The sequence below is a fragment of the Scyliorhinus torazame genome, chromosome 5 (genome assembly GCF_047496885.1).
Source record: "Scyliorhinus torazame isolate Kashiwa2021f chromosome 5, sScyTor2.1, whole genome shotgun sequence".
Lineage (NCBI taxonomy): Eukaryota > Metazoa > Chordata > Chondrichthyes > Carcharhiniformes > Scyliorhinidae > Scyliorhinus > Scyliorhinus torazame.
Window position 1 is genome coordinate 251,484,452 of NC_092711.1, and position 9,562 is coordinate 251,494,013.

At 43.1% G+C, this 9,562-nt stretch overlaps 1 long non-coding RNA gene across 1 annotated transcript; it reads right to left on the reverse strand.

Moving 5' to 3' along the window:
* Positions 1-5,744: 5,744 nt before the first annotated feature.
* Positions 5,745-8,958, reverse strand: LOC140422767 (uncharacterized). Its single transcript, XR_011947592.1, has 3 exons — positions 8,816-8,958; positions 8,603-8,708; positions 5,745-6,098 (listed from the first exon to the last, which is right to left on the reverse strand). It is a non-coding gene; the product is annotated as an uncharacterized lncRNA (long non-coding RNA).
* Between the last annotated feature and the right edge of the window lie 604 nt (positions 8,959-9,562).

Sequence of the window (9,562 nt, forward strand, 5' to 3'; positions counted from 1 at the left end):
CCTGGCAATAATACTGATAGAACTTTGTTTTCATGCTTACCTTTCTGTCTGCTGCAATGTTCCAGTGAAACCTGATGCAAGCTGAAGGAACACCACCTCAACTTCTGATTAAGCACGTTTCAGACCTTTGGTCTCAACACTGAGTTCAACTACTTCAGATCATGAACTCTGTCCTCTATTTTCTATCTTTTTCCCTTCTTGCCAATTTGCATCTTGATCTCATGTTTTGCTTTCAGACAGCGTTGAACCTTTTTTCTGCTTTTAATAAATCCTCTGGACCAATGCTTTGTTCATTTATTATTACCATTCCCACTCGCTTTGCCATTTGTTCCATGGCGTCTTTGTAATTTAATCTCCACTGCCCTTGTTTGAGGTCGATCATCTCAATCCCAGGGCATCACTGGAAGAGTTCCTCAGGGAAGTGCCCCAGGCCAACCCTCTTCAACTGCACCAATGACCTGCCCTCCAGCATATGGCCAGAAGTGGGAATAATTGCTGATGATTCCAACGCGTTTACTGACATTCACAACTCCTCAGATACTGAAGCAACCTGGACCCACATGCAGCAAGACCTGGATAGTATTCAAGCTTGGGCTGCTAAGTGGCAAGTAACATTTATGCCACACAATAACCATTTCCAGAAAGAGATAATATAAACATCAACCCTTAATGTTCAACATCATATTCTGTCCACCAACTACAAGGCACAATTCGAGAGTGCGATGAAAACTCTTGTCTGATGCACAACATCACTCAAGAAGCTCGGGATTGCCCAGAACAAAAGAACCTACTCGATCGGCACCCCATCCACCTTAAACCTCAAATGATCAGTCTCTCCACCAAATGCACACAGTGACAGCAGTGTGTACCATCTACAACATGCACTGCAGCAACTCACCAAGGTTCCTTAAACAGCACCTTGCAAACCAGCCACCTCTACCACCTAGAACCCAAGGGCAGAAAGACAGGTGGAAATACCAGCACCGGTAAGTTTCCTTCCAAGTCACATGCCATCCTGGAACAATATTGTTGTTTTTTTACTGCCACTGTGTCAAAATCCTTGAACTCCCTCAAAACTAGCACTGTGGATGAACCTATACCACATGCACTGCAGTAATTCAAAAAGGCGGCTGTTCACTACCTTCTCAAAGGTAATTGGGGGTGGGCAATAAATGTCAGCAATCCACATATCCCATGAGTAATTATTAAAAACTCCCAGCCAACTATTAACCGCATGAAAGATAAAGCCTAAAATGTAGGTCCAACATGATTCTAAAATGAACAGCCTCCCCTTTGGGCCGTGCCTCCAGGTTCAAGCTGCAGCTACATCATTACCGACTGCAGCTGCTTATCTTGTGTTGTGAATTAACCTTCAAATCACAGAGAATTGAGCTTTAATCCCTAAATGGTGATCCTGGGAACAGTTTTTACCATGTGACCAAAAGCAACTTGCATATCCATCAGTAAACCGATATCACAGTGACACCTACTGGAAAAAAAATGAAACAAACCAATTAATTGTGAACAAAGTTATCACGCCAATTAGCTTTTAAAAGTAGCTGCACACACTGATTATCTACACCCAATGTGTACTAAATGCCTGGTCCAAACTTTCAGTCATCAGGTTTGAGCCCAGACAGTTTAATTTTCCTCTATATTGAGGAGGACTGCAATAAATTACAGAAGGATATAAATAAACTTGAAGAAATGCAAATAATTGGCAAATGAAGTACAAAGCAGAAATAATATTACTGGGAATGTGCAAACTTGTTTGGATAGAGAACCAAAGGACTCTCGGAGTACAAATACACCAAAGTTGTGCGACATGTTAGTGAGGCCATAAAAAAGGCAAATCAAGCACAGTTATATTTCTAGAGAGATAGAACTGAAAGGTGACAAGTTATACTAAAACTGTAGTGAACCTTGGTGAGACTACCCCTAGAGTAAAACTTAGAGTTGCTGGTCTGGTTGCTATATTATAAGGATATAGTGGCACTGGAGAGGGTGCAGAGAATATTTACAAGGTTGATACGAGTGATGTTTGGCTACACGGTAGCACAGTAGGTAGCACTGTTGCTTCACAGTTCCAGGGTCCCAGGTTCGATTCCCAGCTTGAATCACTGTCTGTGCGGAGTCCGCACGTTCTCCCCGTGTATGCGTGGGTTTCCTCCGGGTGCTCCGGATTCCTCCCACAGTCCAAAGATGTGCAGGTTAGGTGGATTGGCCATGCTAAATTACCCTTAGTGTCCAAAAATGTTAAATGGGGTTACGGGGATAGGGTAGAGCTGTGGGCTTAAGTAGAGTGCACTTTCCAAGGGCCGGTGCAGACTTGATTGGCCAAATGGCCCCCTTCTGCACTGTAAATTCTATGAATGTGTGGGTTTACATTATCAGGAAAATATTCACAAGCTGGATGTCTTGGCTGGTCAATGGGGTTTCCCATTGTGGGCAGCCCCACGCCGTCGGGAAACCCCAGGCTGCCGGCAAAACAGAGCATCCCGCCGGCGGAGAATCCAGCCCAGAATGTTTCCTCTTGTGGAGAAGAGCATAATGAGAGGCCATCAATATAAGATAGTTACTGAGAAATCTAATAGGATAGTTAGCAGAAACTTCCTTAACCCAAAGAGCGGTGAGAATATGGAACACTCTATCACGGGGAATAGTTGAAGTGAAATTGTATAGAGGCATTTAAGGGAAAGCTTGACAAGCATTTGAGGAAGGGGGAATAGATGGCTAAGATGGTGTTACGCCACCCTGGGCAAGTGTGCAGTCAATTCCAGCCCCGCGTGCCCTGGAGTCACAACACAAGTGAATTAACCAATAATGTTTATAAAAATACCCAAAGTCTTTGGCCCTTGGCTGTCCAATAATTAGTTACCCCGGTTTGTATGTTTAAACACAATTACTGTTTATTTATACCAAGAACTATCATGAAATATGCAGTAAATACAACTGGATAACAAGTTAACACCTACCATCCCTTTAACTATCCCATCCTCTAACTACACACACAGGTCAAATAAACACAGACGGCGGCATGGTAGCACAGTGGTTAGCAGTGTTGCTTGACAGCGCAAGGGACCAGGGTTCAATTCCCCACTGGGTCACTGTCTGTGTGGAGTCTGCACGTTCTCACCATGTCTGCGTGGGTTTCCTCAGGGTGCTCCGGTTTCCTCCCACAGTCCAAAGATGTGCAGGTTAGGTGGATTGGGCATGCTCATTCTGCCCCTTAGTGTCCAAAGGTTAGGTGGGGTTGCTATGTCACGGGGATTGGGTGGAGGTGTGGGCTTCGGTAGGGTGCTCTTTCAGGGGCCAGTGTATACTCGATGGGCCGGATGGCACTGTAAATTCTATGAAATGGAGACTGTGGTCTATGGATGGAAAGGGATAAAAATAATAAGGATAAAGGTCAAAAGATGAGTCTTTTGCTTCAAATAATGGTTCTTTGGCACACTTTCCTCACAGCACACTGGTTGATTAAAGTCTCTGGCTTACAGCTAGTAATCGTCTTCCTTGCTGAGTCACTCATTCAGAACAGCACTTACAGGCAGCCAGCTTTCTGGACAGATGCTTCATTCCTTATCAAACTGGGCTTTCAGCTCGAGGTTCACATCCAAGCCTATATCTTTCTAGACACTTTATATCGACACTTTATTTCATATCAGACCTTGGTTTAAGCTCGTGGTTTGAGTTCTAGCCTTTGCAGTCTCAAGAGAATGATAAACAGCCTAGCTGGAGAGAGAGAGTCAGCCACACAGTGGCCTTAATGAGAGAGTTTAGCTGAATCTTTTGGGAGAGAGTTAGAACCCTCCATGCAGACTACAGAATCAAAAGTGAAACCAAAATGGAACCTCGTGACTTTGAAAACATCCCAGTGGGGTCAGATTCAATCACTACCTGTTACCAGGCAGAGCACAGCCTTTTGGGCTAATTCATTGGCTGCCAGCCAAATCAATCAAACTGAGATATCACTGATGTAAGCCAGTCTAAAACAGCATAGCCTTCTGGCTCCTTCTGTTTGAATTAAAGGCACAGGCTGCCTTAAAGGCGCATGCCCACAAATCACCCATGGATCAAAAATGTAATAGCAAAACTAAGAGAATGAGGAAATATGGGAATAAACAGGGAGTAAGCAGGAACAAACAGGATGGACCCTTACAATAGTAAATTTAAATGAAAAAGCTTGGAGGAGACTCGAGAGTGGAGCATCAACATATGCATGGACTGGGTGGGCTGAATGGGTTTTTTCTATCCAATATTTCCCATGTAGCCCTATATAATTTAAAAGTGAGTAAAAAACTTTCAGTTTGCCTTTTGCGTGACAGACGGCAGCAGTAGAATCATAGAATTTACAGTGCAGAAGGAGGCCATTCATCCCATTGAGTCTGCACCAGCCTTTGGAAAGAGCACCCCATTAAATCCACCCCATCCCCATAACCCAGTAACCCCATCTAACGTTTTTGGGCACTAAGGGCAATTTAGCATGGCCAATCCACTTAATCTGCACATCCTGGGACTGTGGGAGGAAACTGGAGCACCTGGAGGAAACCCACACACACACGGGGAGAACGTGCAGACTCAGCATAGACAGTGACCCAAGCCGGGAATCGAACCTGGGGCCCTGGAGCTGTGAAGCAACTGTGCTAACCACTGTGATACCGTTCCGCCCAGTACCCTCAGTTAGTTTGGCTGCTGAACAAGTGAAGAAACGGATCACAGCATGCATGACATAGACTAATTTAATAAATGGTCCTCAAAAAAGTGTTAAACTCCGGAATTACACATGCCTACTTGGTAGCTCTAGTCACTATAATGGGCAGCTCACTTCTGGTGCAAAGTGAGAACATGCACACTGCCTGCTTTGCCTGCAAAACACTATGGTATGTAAATTTCCCATTTTTAAATGTTATTTAGTGAAGGAAATTAGGTCACGTTTCACAATTGTGTGTTTTATGCTACTGGCTGGCCATGTCAAATTACACCCCTCATCAATCTAATTTGCAAATTTAGTGTTTGGGTATTTGGGTTGGCCATATACAGTCATTCGTCTTTCAATGTACCATCTTATGGACTTTAATTACTTTACAGGTCAAAGAAAAGTTACATTCTAAGGGTAAGCACTAAGTTGCCAGCGAAGGGAAAGTGGTAGGACAAAGAGAGATACTTTCTATTGCTACGGTCAAAATTCTTAACATCATAAAGATTCACATAGAGTTATAAGTTATTTATTTAAATTGACTACCATAAGCAATTAACTGTTTAGTATTTGGCCCTTGGATCGTTCTCTTCCATTTCAAAAAATAATTTATAAATACCTTTTTTGATGTTTGTCAGAGCAATACCCCACAATACATTATTAAACATTTCTAGTATGTTTAAAGAATGCATCTGTAAAAACTGTCAAAGATATCGATTTGTTGCCCCAACACAGACCCAGTGAAATTCTACATGTTTTTCCATTGGGAAACAAGGAGAGCTACCAGAATGCAGACCTGTGCCCAAACAGTGATGCTCCTAGTTAATCACTGCTCTCAATTATACAAGAGAATTTAGCCTTAAATCTTTAATGACACGACTTTGTTCATTTGTAGATGATGGGTAACTTGTTCTATTAGCATTGCACACATCAGACCACAATCTCACAATAACGTTACAGACATAGTTCTTTCATGTGAGCATCTTTATTATTTTACTCAGTAACCTTGATCTGATGAAGCTCTCAGTTCCTTAGATGTGTACTTAAACATGTGAGATCTCAAACATTATAGTTTGATTACAATTGATTGAATTGTTGATTTTAAAGAAAGCAGAGAAACGACATGAGAAAGGAGGAAGGTAATAAACGTGGGCATTGGGAGAAGCAGGTTCAATCGGTCAAATAACCTTTGCTTACTACATGGGTTCAAAAATTCAGTTTTATAAACTATCATTAAATGAGAAGTGTTCTCAAGTGAGGTTCTGATTGGATTTTGGAAGTTTCTGGATCAGTAAATTTTATTGCGCTGTCTTGTGTTGCCTTTAATCATATTCGGTGGGATACATGCAGATGAATGGATATTGGTACCAGGCACAATACTCATCACTCCATGAGCCAGGATCTGAAATATAAATATTTCATCAGAAAACGTGTTACGACATCTCTATAAAATCCATTTTAGTCTTCTCGCGCTTCACCTACGGGCAGATTCTCCATTTGGGAGACTATGGGTTGGATTCTCTATCGGTGGGATACTCCGTTTCGCCGGCAGCGCACTCTCAATGGCGTGGGGGTGCCCACAATGGGAAACCCCATTGGCTGGTTGCCGGAACAAAGAATCCTGCTGGCGAAGGGTGCGCACCGCACCAGAAAATGGGTGCAGCGGGACGGAGAATCCTGCCCCATGTTCTCCCACCAGAGGAGAAATGCTACCATAAGTTACTAAGACCATAAGACATAGGAGCAGCATGAGGCCATTCAGCCCAACAAGTCTGCTCCTCCATTCAACCATGGCTGATATGTTTCTCATTTCCATTCTCCTGCCTTCTCCTCATAATCCCTGATCCCCTTATTAATCAAGAACCTATCTATCTCTGTCTTAAAGACGCTCAGTGATTTGGCCTCCACAGCCTTCTGCGGCATTGAGTTCCACAGATTCACCACCCTCTGGCTGAAGACATTCCTCCTCCGCTCTGTTTTAAAGGATCGTTCCTTCAGTCTGAGGCTGTGTCCTCGGGTTCTAGTTTCTCTTGCTAGTGGAAACATCCTCCCCACTCTATCTAGGCCTTGCAGTATTCTGTAAGTTTAAAGAGAGTCCCCTCATCCTTCTAAACTCCATCGAGTACAGACCAGCATCCTCAACTGCTCCTTATAGGACAAGCTCTTCATTCCAGGGGTCATTCTTGTGAACCTCCTCTGGACCCAATTTATGTTTCCCCTGGGAGCGCAAATCAGGAAGCAATTCCATAGCCCTTGCAATGCAAATTTATCCATGGTGAGGAATAGGCGCGATTCTCAATGGAATCCCACTGTTGGGCCGCCATTTTGAGCACGTAGCCTGATAGCCCCGTGGCCGGCCAACACCCCTGCACCGCAAATCAGCCCTTCCCCACCCCCGCTTCGCAAAGCAGTCCCCCAAATCAGCCATGACCTTGTTGAAGGGCAGAGCAGGTTTGAAGGGCCAGATGTCAACTCTGCTCCTACTTTTCATATGCATGTTTCCCCAAAAGGTTGTTGAGGTTAAATACCCTGAAAATTTCAAAATTGGGATTGATGCCTTTTTATTTGGTGAAGACATTAAGAATTACAGAACAAGGTGAAAGAATGGCTTCCGTTTTTACTCCATTCGTCACAACCAGACATTTCAAAGCACTTTGCAGTCAATCAATGACTTTACAAGTGCAATCATTTTTTAAATGCGAGAAATGGGGCAACCAACAGCCCACACAGCAAAATCCACATACAGCAAGTGTTAATGACTGGAAAATCTCTTCTTGTGATGTTGCTGAAAGGATAACCACTGGCCAGGACACTGGAGATAACGCCCCAACTCTTCGTCAAATAGTTCCATGGGATCTTTTACACCTAGCAGAGGAGTGGGCCTCACTTTAATTTTTCATCCAATTGATGGCACCTCCAACAATGTAGCACACCCAAAATACTGCACAGGGGTATCAGTCTTGATTTTTGTGCTCAAGTCTTGGATTTGAACCCAGAACCTTGAGACAGAACTGCTACCAAGCGAATCACAGTTGGCGCCCAGTTAGGAAGGAATAAGGTGAAGACACCTGAACAACTATGATCTAACTGAGCAGTAGAATGGTCTATTTCTGTTCCTATCTTCATATATGTTGTTTAAAGAATTGGTATCCAGTCCATTGACAGCAGTACACAAACAAAATTAGGGGCGGCATGGTGGCACAGTGGTTAGCACTGCTGCCTCACAGCTCCAGGGAACCAGGTTCAATTCCGGCCTCGGTTGACTGCACAAAGTTTGCACGTTCTCCCCGTGTTGCGTGGGTTTCCTCCGGGTGCTCGGATTTCTACCCACAGTCCAGAGATGTGCAGGTTAGGTGGATTGGCCGTGCTAAGTTGTCCCTTAGTGTCCAAAAGGTTAGGTGGGTTACGGGGATAAGGATTAAGTACGGTTCTCTTTCCAAGGGCCGGAGCAGATTCGATGGGCCAAATGGCCTCCTTCTGCACTGTAAATTCTGCGATTCTAAGTTACGCAAAGGTAAACAAAGCCAGGCTGTCACATCTCAGCAGGAACCAGCACCGTTGTGAGGAGTAAAGCAAAGAATGAAAACGCAGGTGGAATTCCTATGTTTTTCCAATGTCATGTTGTAACTTGGATGATCAGGGGAGACACCAGAGAAATGGAGTAAATTGCTGCTTATTTTTCTCAGGTTTCTGCCTTACTTCTGCCAAAGTTAAAATAGGAGTTTGGTGAATCGTTATCGAAACTTAACCCCACTGTATTCATACACACCAACTAACAAAAATAAACAGGCAGACAGAGACAATGAATGTCACAGAGTCAGATACTTAATTTACTGAGCAGTGTTGGACCCGTGCATGAGAGAGAGCAGAAAATCTTCATTATTTCTTTAATGAGAAATATCCTACCCTCATGTATCACCATTGCATTGCAGAAGGCGCCAAGATAAGGTCTTCCTGCAAGCCAGATATAATAATCCCATTTAGATCCATCGGTCCAAAAACGTACACCATCCTGAGATAAAATAGTGGAGCAAAATAAATATTATTTTGAGAAATTATCCTAGAATTGTTGGTGGAATTTAGAATTGAAATTTTCAGTAGGAATTAAATTATATTTACTTGGTACAGATCAGAGCTACCAAGCCAAACCCTATAATGTGTTATATTCTCCTTTTGTAATAAATTCAAAACAAAGTTGTTATTTTGCTTGCTGTGGATTGAAACCAGGTGACCACCAGGCACAAGACTTTGACAGTACAACTGAAAAAGAAAAAAAGGTTCAAATATTAAACAGGAATTATACATTCACTAGATCTTACAAATTACACCCATTGACAATTTATTTGCAAGGATATTTATATTTGCTGCAACCCTTTGAAGGGTTATGAATTGGCAACTGCTCTCATGCGGATTCTGACTTTGGAAGTGCCTCCCATAGCCCGAATGGGAATTGAGACAATTCACTTTTCAATACTTGCAAGCCTAATAAAATTAAGGCTGCTGTTATACCACTGTTTTGCCACTGTTGTAAGTCTGGTGGAGTCAGATCACAGAATGCGACAAGCACCAGCAATTGCAAAGGGACAAAGCCAATTTCAGATTTTGCAAGGTGCAGGATAACTCTATTTTGCACTTTTGCTTTACTGATACACACTTGTGCACACGCACATGCAAATGGGAACGCACCTTCATATTACTGCCCACGGTATCCACACTTTGAGAGACTGAGAACTGTGATTTGACATCTGTGTTAAAAATAAAAACTATAATCGGGGCAGTGCAAATTCCTCATATTACCAAGCTGCTGATCTCAGCTACATAATAATGGGGAGGTTTTGGGGAGAGGGTGGGTCAATCCTCATGACT